Raw genomic sequence first — 13,278 nt, forward strand, 5'->3', positions numbered from 1 at the left:
GCAACTCATCGGAGGGACACAAATAAATCTTTGCCGACTTTCTCCTGAAGCTTACGAGCGTTCACACTTAAGCCTGTTACAATGTCAGCTGTTTAGCTAAACATGAGCTCATGATCTAAATTTACACAATAATGAAGAAATCAGCTACAAGGGGAGACAATCAGCAAAAACAATCCATATGAGAATTAGTTTCCCAAGGCCATCCATCAGATGTTGGAATAATCAGGTGCAAGGCAGAAAATATACATAAAACTGGAACTGAAACAAGGAACAAGGATGTTTTCAAAGACTGGTAGGATCTCTAAAACATTTGTAAAGTACATGTCATTGATAAAGCTAAATACTCAAAGGTTGTGTAATACAACAGATTAATCATTGAGAAGAGTGAAATTATGCTGTTTTCAAAACTATGGCAGGTCAGATTTTCTGCCTAATGATATAAGAAGATTTCTCTCAAAAATACACATTATTTCAAAGACTTATTGGCTGTGAAATAAGTTAAGGGCATTTCAAATGGCTTGTCTGCAAAGAAAGGTGAGATGTAGGGAATCACAGAAAGTCGAGGGGAAAATATGTCAATATATACATTGCTATATGGTGAACTAAGCCTTAGGCCAGCAACAATGGAGAGGACCTGACCCTTAGAAACTTACAAGTAAGCTGGAATCTTCAAAAGTTCAAATCTTTATAAGTAAAAAGATTTATTAAAATGAATAACCAAGTGTTTTAAGTGACATCAGATGATCAAAACAACAAACCCTGAGAACATAGAAAAAATATAAATAAAGATATGAGCAGAACTTAATACAACAGAAAACGTATAAAATTGAGGTGATTTAGTAAGTCCAAAGAATATTCTTTGAAAAGATTTAAAAGACACACTTTGATTAAGGAAAACAAAAACATAAGTAAAGAATATAGAGAAAGAATCAGGACAATGTTATAGCAGAGAATATATGAAATGCCAGTAAATTTGAACATTTCTGTAAAGGGGACCATTTCCTAGCTCCTAAAGTTGACCAAAACTGACACAAGAGGAAATCATTGAAGGTCATCATGTCTGCCCTTGGCATTCTCAGAACGCCCTGGCCTCAGAATGCAGCATCGGTAGTCCATGGTAACCTGCGGAGAGGGGGCGGGGCTGAAGGAGGTTGGAACACTGCCCTCACTGAGGGAGTGGGTGTGGCCATCTCTGCTGTGACTGAACAAAGGGCAGGGGAGCAGGGGGCACAAGGCAGGGCCCTCAGAGCCTGGCAGGCCCAGGGGTGTGTCACAAGCATTTGGCCCAGGCCAAAGGGCGCTTTCTTTGTCTGCACAGCTTCCCAAACACTCACCTTTCCACTCAGGCCGCCCTCTTTGATGAAGTGTGTGTGGAACGTGTCCTTGCAGTACACCTCGCTGCACAGCTAACCATAGGACTGGGCATCGTACATTCCTGCCAGGTGACCGAGGTTCGCAGGCAGATGGGTCCCTGGGACCAACGCGGAGAGGCTCCTGCCCTGACCACAGGTCGACCACAGCCGCTGCCCCAGATCGGGGGCCGCAAAGCAGCCCTGTCTGAATCCCCTGCCTCTTGAGGGAGTATTGGACCAACACTTCTTAAAAATGGGGTCCTTGCGTGCAACTCATCGGAGGGACACAAATAAATCTTTGACGACTTTCTCCTGAAGCTTACGAGCGTTCACACTTAAGCCTGTTACAATGTCAGCTGTTTAGCTAAACATGAGCTCATGATCTAAATTTACACAATAATGAAGAAATCAGCTACAAGTGGAGACAATCAGCAAAAACAATCCATATGAGAATTAGTTTCCCAAGGCCATCCATCAGATGTTGGAATAATCAGGTGCAAGGCAGAAAATATACATAAAACTGGAACTGAAACAAGGAACAAGGATGTTTTCAAAGACTGGTAGGATCTCTAAAACATTTGTAAAGTACATGTCATTGATAAAGCTAAATACTCCAAGGTTGTGTAATACAACAGATTAATCATTGAGAAGAGTGAAATTATGCTGTTTTCAAAACTATGGCAGGTCAGATTTTCTGCCTAATGATATAAGAAGATTTCTCTCAAAAATACACATTATTTCAAAGACTTATTGGCTGTGAAATAAGTTAAGGGTATTTCAAATGGCTTGTCTGCAAAGAAAGGTGAGATGTAGGGAATCACAGAAAGTCGAGGGGAAAATATGTCAATATATACATTGCTATATGGTGAACTAAGCCTTAGGCCAGCAACAATGGAGAGGACCTGACCCTTAGAAACTTACAAGTAAGCTGGAATCTTCAAAAGTTCATATCTTTCTAAGTAAAAAGATTTATTAAAATGAATAACCAAGTGTTTTAAGTGACATCAGATGATCAAAACAACAAACCCTGAGAACATAGAAAAAATATAAATAAAGATATGAGCAGAACTTAATACAACAGAAAACGTATAAAATTGAGGTGATTTAGTAAGTCCAAAGAATATTCTTTGAAAAGATTTAAAAGACACACTTTGATTAAGGAAAACAAAAACATAAGTAAAGAATATAGAGAAAGAATCAGGACAATGTTATAGCAGAGAATATATGAAATGCCAGTAAATTTGAACATTTCTGTAAAGGGGACCATTTCCTAGCTCCTAAAGTTGACCAAAACTGACACAAGAGGAAATCATTGAAGGTCATCATGTCTGCCCTTGGCATTCTCAGAACGCCCTGGCCTCAGAATGCAGCATCGGTAGTCCATGGTAACCTGCGGAGAGGGGGCGGGGCTGAAGGAGGTTGGAACACTGCCCTCACTGAGGGAGTGGGTGTGGCCATCTCTGCTGTGACTGAACAAAGGGCAGGGGAGCAGGGGCCTCAGGGCAGGGCCCTCAGAGGCCGGCAGGACCAGGGGTGTGTCACAAGCATTTGGCACAGGACAAAGGGCGCCTTTTTGTCTGCACAGCTTCCCAAACACTCACCTTTCCACTCAGGCCGCCCTCTTTGTTGAAGTGTGTGTGGAACATGTCCTCGCAGTACACCTCGCTGCACAGCTAACCATAGGACTGGGCATCGTACCTTCCTGCCAGGTGACCGAAGTTCGCAGGCAGATGTGTCCCTGGGACCAAGGCGGAGAGGCTCCTGCCCTGACCACAGGTCGACCACAGCCGCTGCCCCAGATCGGGGGCCGCAAAGCAGCCCTGTCTGAATCCCCTGCCTCTAGAGGGAGTATTGGACCAACACTTCTAAAAAATGGGGTCCTTGCAGGCAACTCATCAGAGGGACACAAATAAATCTTTGCCGACTTTCTCCTGAAGCTTACGAGCGTTCACACTTAAGCCTGTTACCATGTCAGCTGTTTAGCTAAACATGAGCTCATCATCTAAATTTACACAATAATGAAGAAATCAGCTACAAGTGGAGACAATCAGCAAAAACAATCAATATGAGAATTAGTTTCCCAAGGCCATCCATCAGATGTTGGAATAATCAGGTGCAAGGCAGAAAATATACATAAAACTGGAACTGAAACAAGGAACAAGAATGTTTTCAAAGACTGGTAGGATCTCTAAAACATTTGTAAAGTACATGTCATTGATAAAGCTAAATACTCAAAGGTTGTGTAATACAACAGATTAATCATTGAGAAGAGTGAAATTATGCTGTTTTGAAAACTATGGCAGGTCAGATTTTCTGCCTAATGATATAAGAAGATTTCTCTCAAAAATACACATTATTTCAAAGACTTATTGGCTGTGAAATAAGTTAAGGGTATTTCAAATGGCTTGTCTGCAAAGAAAGGTGAGATGTAGGGAATCACAGAAAGTCGAGGGGAAAATATGTCAATATATACATTGCTATATGGTGAACTAAGCCTTAGGCCAGCAACAATGGAGAGGACCTGACCCTTAGAAACGTACAAGTAAGCTGGAATCCTCAAAAGTTCAAATCTTTATAAGTAAAAAGTTTTATTAAAATGAATAACCAAGTGTTTTAATTGACATCAGATGATCAAAACAACAAACCCTGAAAACATAGAAAAAATATAAATAAAGATATGAGCAGAACTTAATACAACAGAAAACGTATAAAATTGAGGTGATTTAGTAAGTCCAAAGAATATTCTTTGAAAAGATTTAAAAGACACACTTTAATTAAGGAAAACAAAAACATAAGTAAAGAATATACAGAAAGAATCAGGACAATGTTATAGCAGAGAATATATGAAATGCCAGTAAATTTGAACATTTCTGTAAAGGGGACCATTTCCTAGCTCCTAAAGTTGACCAAAACTGACACAAGAGGAAATCATTGAAGGTCATCATGTCTGCCCTTGGCATTCTCGGAACGCCCTGGCCTCAGAATGCAGCATCGGTAGTCCATGGTAACCTGCGGAGAGGGGGCGGGGCTGAAGGAGGTTGGAACACTGCCCTCACTGAGGGAGTGGGTGTGGCCATCTCTGCTGTGACTGAACAAAGGGCAGGGGAGCAGGGGGCACAAGGCAGGGCCCTCAGAGCCTGGCAGGCCCAGGGGTGTGTCACAAGCATTTGGCCCAGGCCAAAGGGCGCTTTCTTTGTCTGCACAGCTTCCCAAACACTCACCTTTCCACTCAGGCCGCCCTCTTTGATGAAGTGTGTGTGGAACGTGTCCTTGCAGTACACCTCGCTGCACAGCTAACCATAGGACTGGGCATCGTACATTCCTGCCAGGTGACCGAGGTTCGCAGGCAGATGGGTCCCTGGGACCAACGCGGAGAGGCTCCTGCCCTGACCACAGGTCGACCACAGCCGCTGCCCCAGATCGGGGGCCGCAAAGCAGCCCTGTCTGAATCCCCTGCCTCTTGAGGGAGTATTGGACCAACACTTCTTAAAAATGGGGTCCTTGCGTGCAACTCATCGGAGGGACACAAATAAATCTTTGCCGACTTTCTCCTGAAGCTTACGAGCGTTCACACTTAAGCCTGTTACAATGTCAGCTGTTTAGCTAAACATGAGCTCATGATCTAAATTTACACAATAATGAAGAAATCAGCTACAAGGGGAGACAATCAGCAAAAACAATCCATATGAGAATTAGTTTCCCAAGGCCATCCATCAGATGTTGGAATAATCAGGTGCAAGGCAGAAAATATACATAAAACTGGAACTGAAACAAGGAACAAGGATGTTTTCAAAGACTGGTAGGATCTCTAAAACATTTGTAAAGTACATGTCATTGATAAAGCTAAATACTCAAAGGTTGTGTAATACAACAGATTAATCATTGAGAAGAGTGAAATTATGCTGTTTTCAAAACTATGGCAGGTCAGATTTTCTGCCTAATGATATAAGAAGATTTCTCTCAAAAATACACATTATTTCAAAGACTTATTGGCTGTGAAATAAGTTAAGGGCATTTCAAATGGCTTGTCTGCAAAGAAAGGTGAGATGTAGGGAATCACAGAAAGTCGAGGGGAAAATATGTCAATATATACATTGCTATATGGTGAACTAAGCCTTAGGCCAGCAACAATGGAGAGGACCTGACCCTTAGAAACTTACAAGTAAGCTGGAATCTTCAAAAGTTCAAATCTTTATAAGTAAAAAGATTTATTAAAATGAATAACCAAGTGTTTTAATTGACATCAGATGATCAAAACAACAAAACCTGAGAACATAGAAAAAATATAAATAAAGATATGTGCAGAACTTAATACAACAGAAATCGTATAAAATTGAGGTGATTTAGTAAGTCCAAAGAATATTCTTTGAAAAGATTTAAAAGACCCACTTTGATTAAGGAAAACAAAAACATAAGTAAAGAATATACAGAAAGAATCAGGACAATGTTATAGCAGAGAATATATGAAATGCCAGTAAATTTGAACATTTCTGTAAAGGGGACCATTTCCTAGCTCCTAAAGTTGACCAAAACTGAAACAAGAGGAAAACATTGAAGGTCATCATGTCTGCCCTTGGCATTCTCGGAACGCCCTGGCCTCAGAATGCAGCATCGGTAGTCCATGGTAACCTGCGGAGAGGGGGCGGGGCTGAAGGAGGTTGGAACACTGCCCTCACTGAGGGAGTGGGTGTGGCCATCTCGGCTGTGACTGAACAAAGGGCAGGGGAGCAGGGGGCCCTGGGCAGGGCCCTCAGAGGCCGGCAGGCCCAGGGGTGTGTCACAAGCATTTGGCCCATGCCAAAGGGCGCCTTCTTTGTCCGCACAGCTTCCCAAACACTCACCTTTCCACTCAGGCAGACCTCTTTGTTGAAGTGTGTGTGGAACGTGTCCTCGCAGTACACCTCACTGCACAGCTAACCATAGGACTGGGCATCGTACCTTCCTGCCAGGTGACCGAAGTTCGCAGGCAGATGGGTCCCTGGGACCTACGCGGAGAGGCTCCTGCCCTGACCACAGGTCGACCACAGCCGCTGCCCCAGATCGGGGGCTGCAAAACAGCCCTGTCTGAATCCCCTGCCTCTTGAGGGAGTATTGGACCAACACTTCTAAAAAATGGGGTCCTTGCGGGCAACTCATCGGAGGGACACAAATAAATCTTTGCCGACTTTCTCCTGAAGCTTACGGGCGTTCACACTTAAGCCTGTTACAATCTCAGCTGTTTAGCTAAACATGAGCTCATGATCTAAATTTACACAATAATGAAGAAATCAGCTACAAGGGGAGACAATCAGCAAAAACAATCAATATGAGAATTAGTTTCCCAAGGCCATCCATCAGATGTTGGAAAAATCAGGTGCAAGGCAGAAAATATACATAAAACTGGATCTGAAACAAGGAACAAGGATGTTTTCAAAGACTGGTAGGATCTCTAAAACATTTGTAAAGTACATTTGTAAAGCACATTTGTAAAATACATGTCATTGATAAAGCTAAATACTCAAAGGTTGTGTAATACAACAGATTAATCATTGAGAAGAGTGAAATTATGCTGTTTTGAAAACTATGGCAGGTCAGATTTTCTGCCTAATGATATAAGAATATTTCTCTCAAAAATACACATTATATCAAAGACTTATTGGCTGTGAAATAAGTTAAGGGTATTTCAAATGGCTTGTCTGCAAAGAAAGGTGAGATGTAGGGAATCACAGAAAGTCGAGGGGAAAATAAGTCAATATATACATTGCTATATGGTGAACTAAGCCTTAGGCCAGCAACAATGGAGAGGACCTGACCCTTAGAAACTTACAAGTAAGCTGGAATCTTCAAAAGTTCAAATCTTTATAAGTAAAAATATTTATTAAAATGAATAACCAAGTGTTTTAATTGACATCAGGTGATCAAAACAACAAAACCTGAGAACATAGAAAAAATATAAATAAAGATATGAGAAGAACTTAATACAACAGAAAACGTATAAAATTGAGGTGATTTAATAAGTCCAAAGGATATTCTTTGAAAAGATTTAAAAGACCCACTTTGATTAAGGAAAACAAAAACATAAGTAGAGAATATACAGAAAGAATCAGGACAATGTTATAGCAGAGAATATATGAAATGCCAGTAAATTTGAACATTTCTGTAAAGGGGACCATTTCCTAGCTCCTAAAGTTGACCAAAACTGACACAAGAGGAAATCATTGAAGGTCATCATGTCTGCCCTTGGCATACTCGGAACGCCCTGGCCTCAGAATGCAGCATCGGTAGTCCATGGTAACCTGCGGAGAGGGGGCGGGGCTGAAGGAGTTTGGAACACTGCCCTCACTGAGGGAGTGGGTGTGGCCATCTCTGCTGTGACTGAACAAAGGGCAGGGGAGCAGGGGGCCCAGGGCAGGGCCCTCAGAGGCCGGCAGGCCCAGGGGTGTGTCACAAGCATTTGGCCCAGGCCAAAGGGCGCCTTCTTTGTCCGCACAGCTTCCCAAACACTCACCTTTCCACTCAGGCGGACCTCTTTGTTGAAGTGTGTGTGGAACGTGTCCTCGCAGTACACCTCACTGCACAGCTAAGCATAGGACTGGGCATCGTACCTTCCTGCCAGGTGACCGAAGTTCGCAGGAGATGGGTCCCTGGGACCAACGCGGAGAGGCTCCTTCCCTGACCACAGGTCGACCACAGCTGCTGCCCCAGATCGGGGGCCGCAAAGCAGCCCTGTCTGAATCCCCTGCCTCTTGAGGGAGTATTGGACCAACACTTCTAAAAAATGGGGTCCTTGCGGGCAACTCATCAGAGGGACACAAATAAATCTTTGCCGACTTTCTCCTGAAGCTTACGAGCGTTCACACTTAAGCCTGTTACAATGTCAGCTGTTTAGCTAAACATGAGCTCATGATCTAAATTTACACAATAATGAAGAAATCAGCTACAAGTGGAGACAATCAGCAAAAACAATCAATATGAGAATTAGTTTCCCAAGGCCATCCATCAGATGTTGGAATAATCAGGTGCAAGGCAGAAAATATACATAAAACTGGAACTGAAACAAGGAACAAGGATGTTTTCAAAGACTGGTAGGATCTCTAAAACATTTGTAAAGTACATTTGTAAAGCACATTTGTAAAGTACATGTCACTGATAAAGCTAAATACTCAAAGGTTGTGTAATACAACAGATTAATCATTGAGAAGAGTGAAATTATGCTGTTTTGAAAACTATGGCAGGTCAGATTTTCTGCCTAATGATATAAGAAGATTTCTCTAAAAAATACACATTATTTCAAAGACTTATTGGCTGTGAAATAAGTTAAGGGTATTTCAAATGGCTTGTCTGCAAAGAAAGGTGAGATGTAGGGAATCACAGAAAGTCGAGGGGAAAATAAGTCAATATATACATTGCTATATGGTGAACTAAGCCTTAGGCCAGCAACAATGGAGAGGACCTGACCCTTAGAAACTTACAAGTAAGCTGGAATCTTCAAAAGTTCAAATCTTTATAAGTAAAAATATTTATTAAAATGAATAACCAAGTGTTTTAATTGACATCAGATGATCAAAACAACAAAACCTGGGAACATAGAAAAAATATAAATAAAGATATGAGCAGAACTTAATACAACAGAAAACGTATAAAATTGAGGTGATTTAGTAAGTCCAAAGGATATTCTTTGAAAAGATTTAAAAGACCCAGTTTGATTAAGGAAAACAAAAACATAAGTAGAGAATATACAGAAAGAATCAGGACAATGTTATAGCAGAGAATATATGAAATGCCAGTAAATTTGAACATTTCTGTAAAGGGGACCATTTCCTAGCTCTTAAAGTTGACCAAAACTGACACAAGAGGAAATCATTGAAGGTCATCATGTCTGCCCTTGGCATACTCGGAATGCCCTGGCCTCAGAATGCAGCATCGGTAGTCCATGGTAACCTGCGGAGAGGGGGCGGGGCTGAAGGAGTTTGGAACACTGCCCTCACTGAGGGAGTGGGTGTGGCCATCTCTGCTGTGACTGAACAAAGGGCAGGGGAGCAGGTGGCCCAGGGCAGGGCCCTCAGAGGCCGGCAGGCCCAGGGTTGTGTCACAAGCATTTGGTGCAGGCCAAAGGGCGCCTTCTTTGTCTGCACAGCTTCCCAAACACTCACCTTTCCACTCAGGCGGACCTCTTTGTTGAAGTGTGTGTGGAACGTGTCCTCGCAGTACACCTCACTGCACAGCTAAGCATAGGACTGGGCATCGTACCTTCCTGCCAGGTGACCGAAGTTCGCAGGAGATGGGTCCCTGGGACCAACGCGGAGAGGCTCCTGCCCTGACCACAGGTCGACCACAGCCGCTGCCCCAGATCGGGGGATGCAAAGCAGCCCTGTCTGAATCCCCTTCCTCTTGAGGGAGTATTGGACCAACACTTCTAAAAAATGGGGTCCTTGCGGGCAACTCATCGGAGGGACACAAATAAATCTTTGCCGACTTTCTCCTGAAGCTTACGAGCGTTCACACTTAAGCCTGTTACAATGTCAGCTGTTTAGCTAAACATGAGCTCATGATCTAAATTTACACAATAATGAAGAAATCAGCTACAAGTGGAGACAATCAGCAAAAACAATCAATATGAGAATTAGTTTCCCAAGGCCATCCATCAGATGTTGGAATAATCAGGTGCAAGGCAGAAAATATACATAAAACTGGAACTGAAACAAGGAACAAGGATGTTTTCAAAGACTGGTAGGATCTCCAAAACATTTGTAAAGTACATTTGTAAAGCACATTTGTAAAGTACATGTCATTGATAAAGCTAAATACTCAAAGGTTGTGTAATACAACAGATTAATCATTGAGAAGAGTGAAATTATGCTGTTTTGAAAACTATGGCAGGTCAGATTTTCTGCCTAATGATATAAGAAGATTTCTCTCAAAAATACACATTATTTCAAAGACTTATTGGCTGTGAAATAAGTTAAGGGTATTTCAAATGGCTTGTCTGCAAAGAAAGGTGAGATGTAGGGAATCACAGAAAGTTGAGGGGAAAATAAGTCAATATATACATTGCTATATGGTGAACTAAGCCTTAGGCCAGCAACAATGGAGAGGACCTGACCCTTAGAAACGTACAAGTAAGCTGGAATCTTCAAAAGTTCAAATCTTTACAAGTAAAAATATTTATTAAAATGAATAACCAAGTGTTTTAATTGACATCAGATGATCAAAACAACAAAACCTGAGAACATAGAAAAAATATAAATAAAGATATGAGCAGAACTTAATACAACAGAAAACGTATAAAATTGAGGTGATTTAGTAAGTCCAAAGGATATTCTTTGAAAAGATTTAAAAGACCCACTTTGATTAAGGAAAACAAAAACATAAGTAGAGAATATACAGAAAGAATCAGGACAATGTTATGGCAGAGAATATATGAAATGCCAGTAAATTTGAACATTTCTGTAAAGGGGACCGTTTCCTAGCTCCTAAAGTTGACCAAAACTGACACAAGAGGAAATCATTGAAGGTCATCATGTCTGCCCTTGGCATACTCGGAACGCCCTGGACTCAGAATGCAGCATCGGTAGTCCATGGTAACCTGCGGAGAGGGGGCGGGGCTGAAGGAGTTTGGAACACTGCCCTCACTGAGGGAGTGGGTGTGGCCATCTCTGCTGTGACTGAACAAAGGGCAGGGGAGCAGGGGGCCCAGGGCAGGGCCCTCAGAGGCCGGCAGGCGCAGGGTTGTGTCACAAGCATTTGGCCCAGGCCAAAGGGCGCCTTCTTTGTCCGCACAGCTTCCCAATCACTCACCTTTCCACTCAGGCGGACCTCTTTGTTGAAGTGTGTGTGGAACGTGTCCTCGCAGTACACCTCACTGCACAGCTAAGCATAGGACTGGGCATCGTTCCTTCCTGCCAGGTGACCGAAGTTCGCAGGAGATGGGTCCCTGGGACCAACGCGGAGAGGCTCCTTCCCTGACCACAGGTCGACCACAGCCGCTGCCCCAGATCGGGGGCCGCGAAGCAGCCCTGTCTGAATCCCCTGCCTCTTGAGGGAGTATTGGACCAACACTTCTAAAAATGGGGTCCTTGCGGGCAACTCATCGGAGGGACACAAATAAATCTTTGCCGACTTTCTCCTGAAGCTTACGAGCGTTCACACTTAAGCCTGTTACAATGTCAGCTGTTTAGCTAAACATGAGCTCATGATCTAAATTTACACAATAATGAAGAAATCAGCTACAAGTGGAGACAATCAGCAAAAACAATCAATATGAGAATTAGTTTCCCAAGGCCATCCATCAGATGTTGGAATAATCAGGTGCAAGGCAGAAAATATAATAAAACTGGAACTGGAACAAGGAACAAGGATGTTTTCAAAGACTGGTAGGATTTCTAAAACATTTGTAAAGTACATGTCATTGATAAAGCTAAATACTCAAAGGTTGTGTAATACAACAGATTAATCATTGAGAAGAGTGAAATTATGCTGTTTTGAAAACTATGGCAGGTCAGATTTTCTGCCTAATGATATAAGAAGATTTCTCTCAAAAATACACATTATTTCAAAGACTTATTGGCTGTGAAAGAAGTTAAGGGCATTTCAAATGGCTTGTCTGCAAAGAAAGGTGAGATGTAGGGAAGCACAGAAAGTCGAGGGGAACATATGTCAATATATACATTGCTATATGGTGAACTAAGCCTTAGGCCAGCAACAATGGAGAGGACCTGACCCTTAGAAACTTACAAGTAAGCTGGAATCTTCAAAAGTTCAAATCTTTATAAGTAAAAAGATTTATTAAAAAGAATAACCAAGTGTTTTAATTGACATCAGATGATCAAAACAACAAACACTGACAACATAGAAAAAATATAAATAAAGATATGAGCAGAACTTAATACAACAGAAAACGTATAAAATTGTGGTGATTTAGTAAGTCCAAAGAATATTCTTTGAAAAGATTTAAAAGACACACTTTGATTAAGGAAAACAAAAACATAAGTAAAGAATATACAGAAATAATCAGGACAAGGTTATAGCAGAGAATATATGAAATGCCAGTAAATATGAACATTTCTGTAAAGGGGACCATTTCCTAGCTCCTAAAGTTGACCAAAACTGACACAAGAGGAAATCATTGAAGGTCATCATGTCTGCCCTTGGCATTCTCGGAACGCCCTGGCCTCAGAATGCACCATCGGTAGTCCATGGTAACCTGCGGAGAGGGGGCGGGGCTGAAGGAGGTTGGAACACTGCCCTCACTGAGGTAGTGGGTGTGGCCATCTCTGCTGTGACTGAACAAAGGGCAGGGGAGCAGGGGGCCCAGGGCAGGGCCCTCAGAGGCCGGCAGGCCCAGGGTTGTGTCACAAGCATTTGGCCCAGGCCAAAGGGCGCCTTCTTTGTCCGCACAGCTTCCCAAACACTCACCTTTCCACTCAGGCGGACCTCTTTGTTGAAGTGTGTGTGGAACGTGTCCTCGCAGTACACCTCACTGCACAGCTAAGCATAGGACTGGGCATCGTACCTTCCTGCCAGGTGACCGTAGTTCGCAGTAGATGGGTCCCTGGGACCAACGCGGAGAGGCTCCTTCCCTGACCACAGGTCGACCACAGCCGCTGCCCCAGATCGGGGGCCGCAAAGCAGCCCTGTCTGAATCCCCTGCCTCTTGAGGGAGTATTGGACCAACACTTCTAAAAAATGGGGTCCTTGCGGGCAACTCATCGGAGGGACACAAATAAATCTTTTCCGACTTTCTCCTGAAGCTTACGAGCGTTCACACTTAAGCCTGTTACAATGTCAGCTGTTTAGCTAAACATGAGCTCATGATCTAAATTTACACAATAATGAAGAAATCAGTTACAAGTGGAGACAATCAGCAAAAACAATCAATATGAGATTTAGTTTCCCAAGGCCATCAATCAGATGTTGGAATAATCAGGTGCAAGGCAGAAAATATACA

Source organism: Hyperoodon ampullatus (genome assembly GCF_949752795.1).
Source record: "Hyperoodon ampullatus genome assembly, chromosome: 6".
NCBI classification, from domain to species: domain Eukaryota; kingdom Metazoa; phylum Chordata; class Mammalia; order Artiodactyla; family Ziphiidae; genus Hyperoodon; species Hyperoodon ampullatus.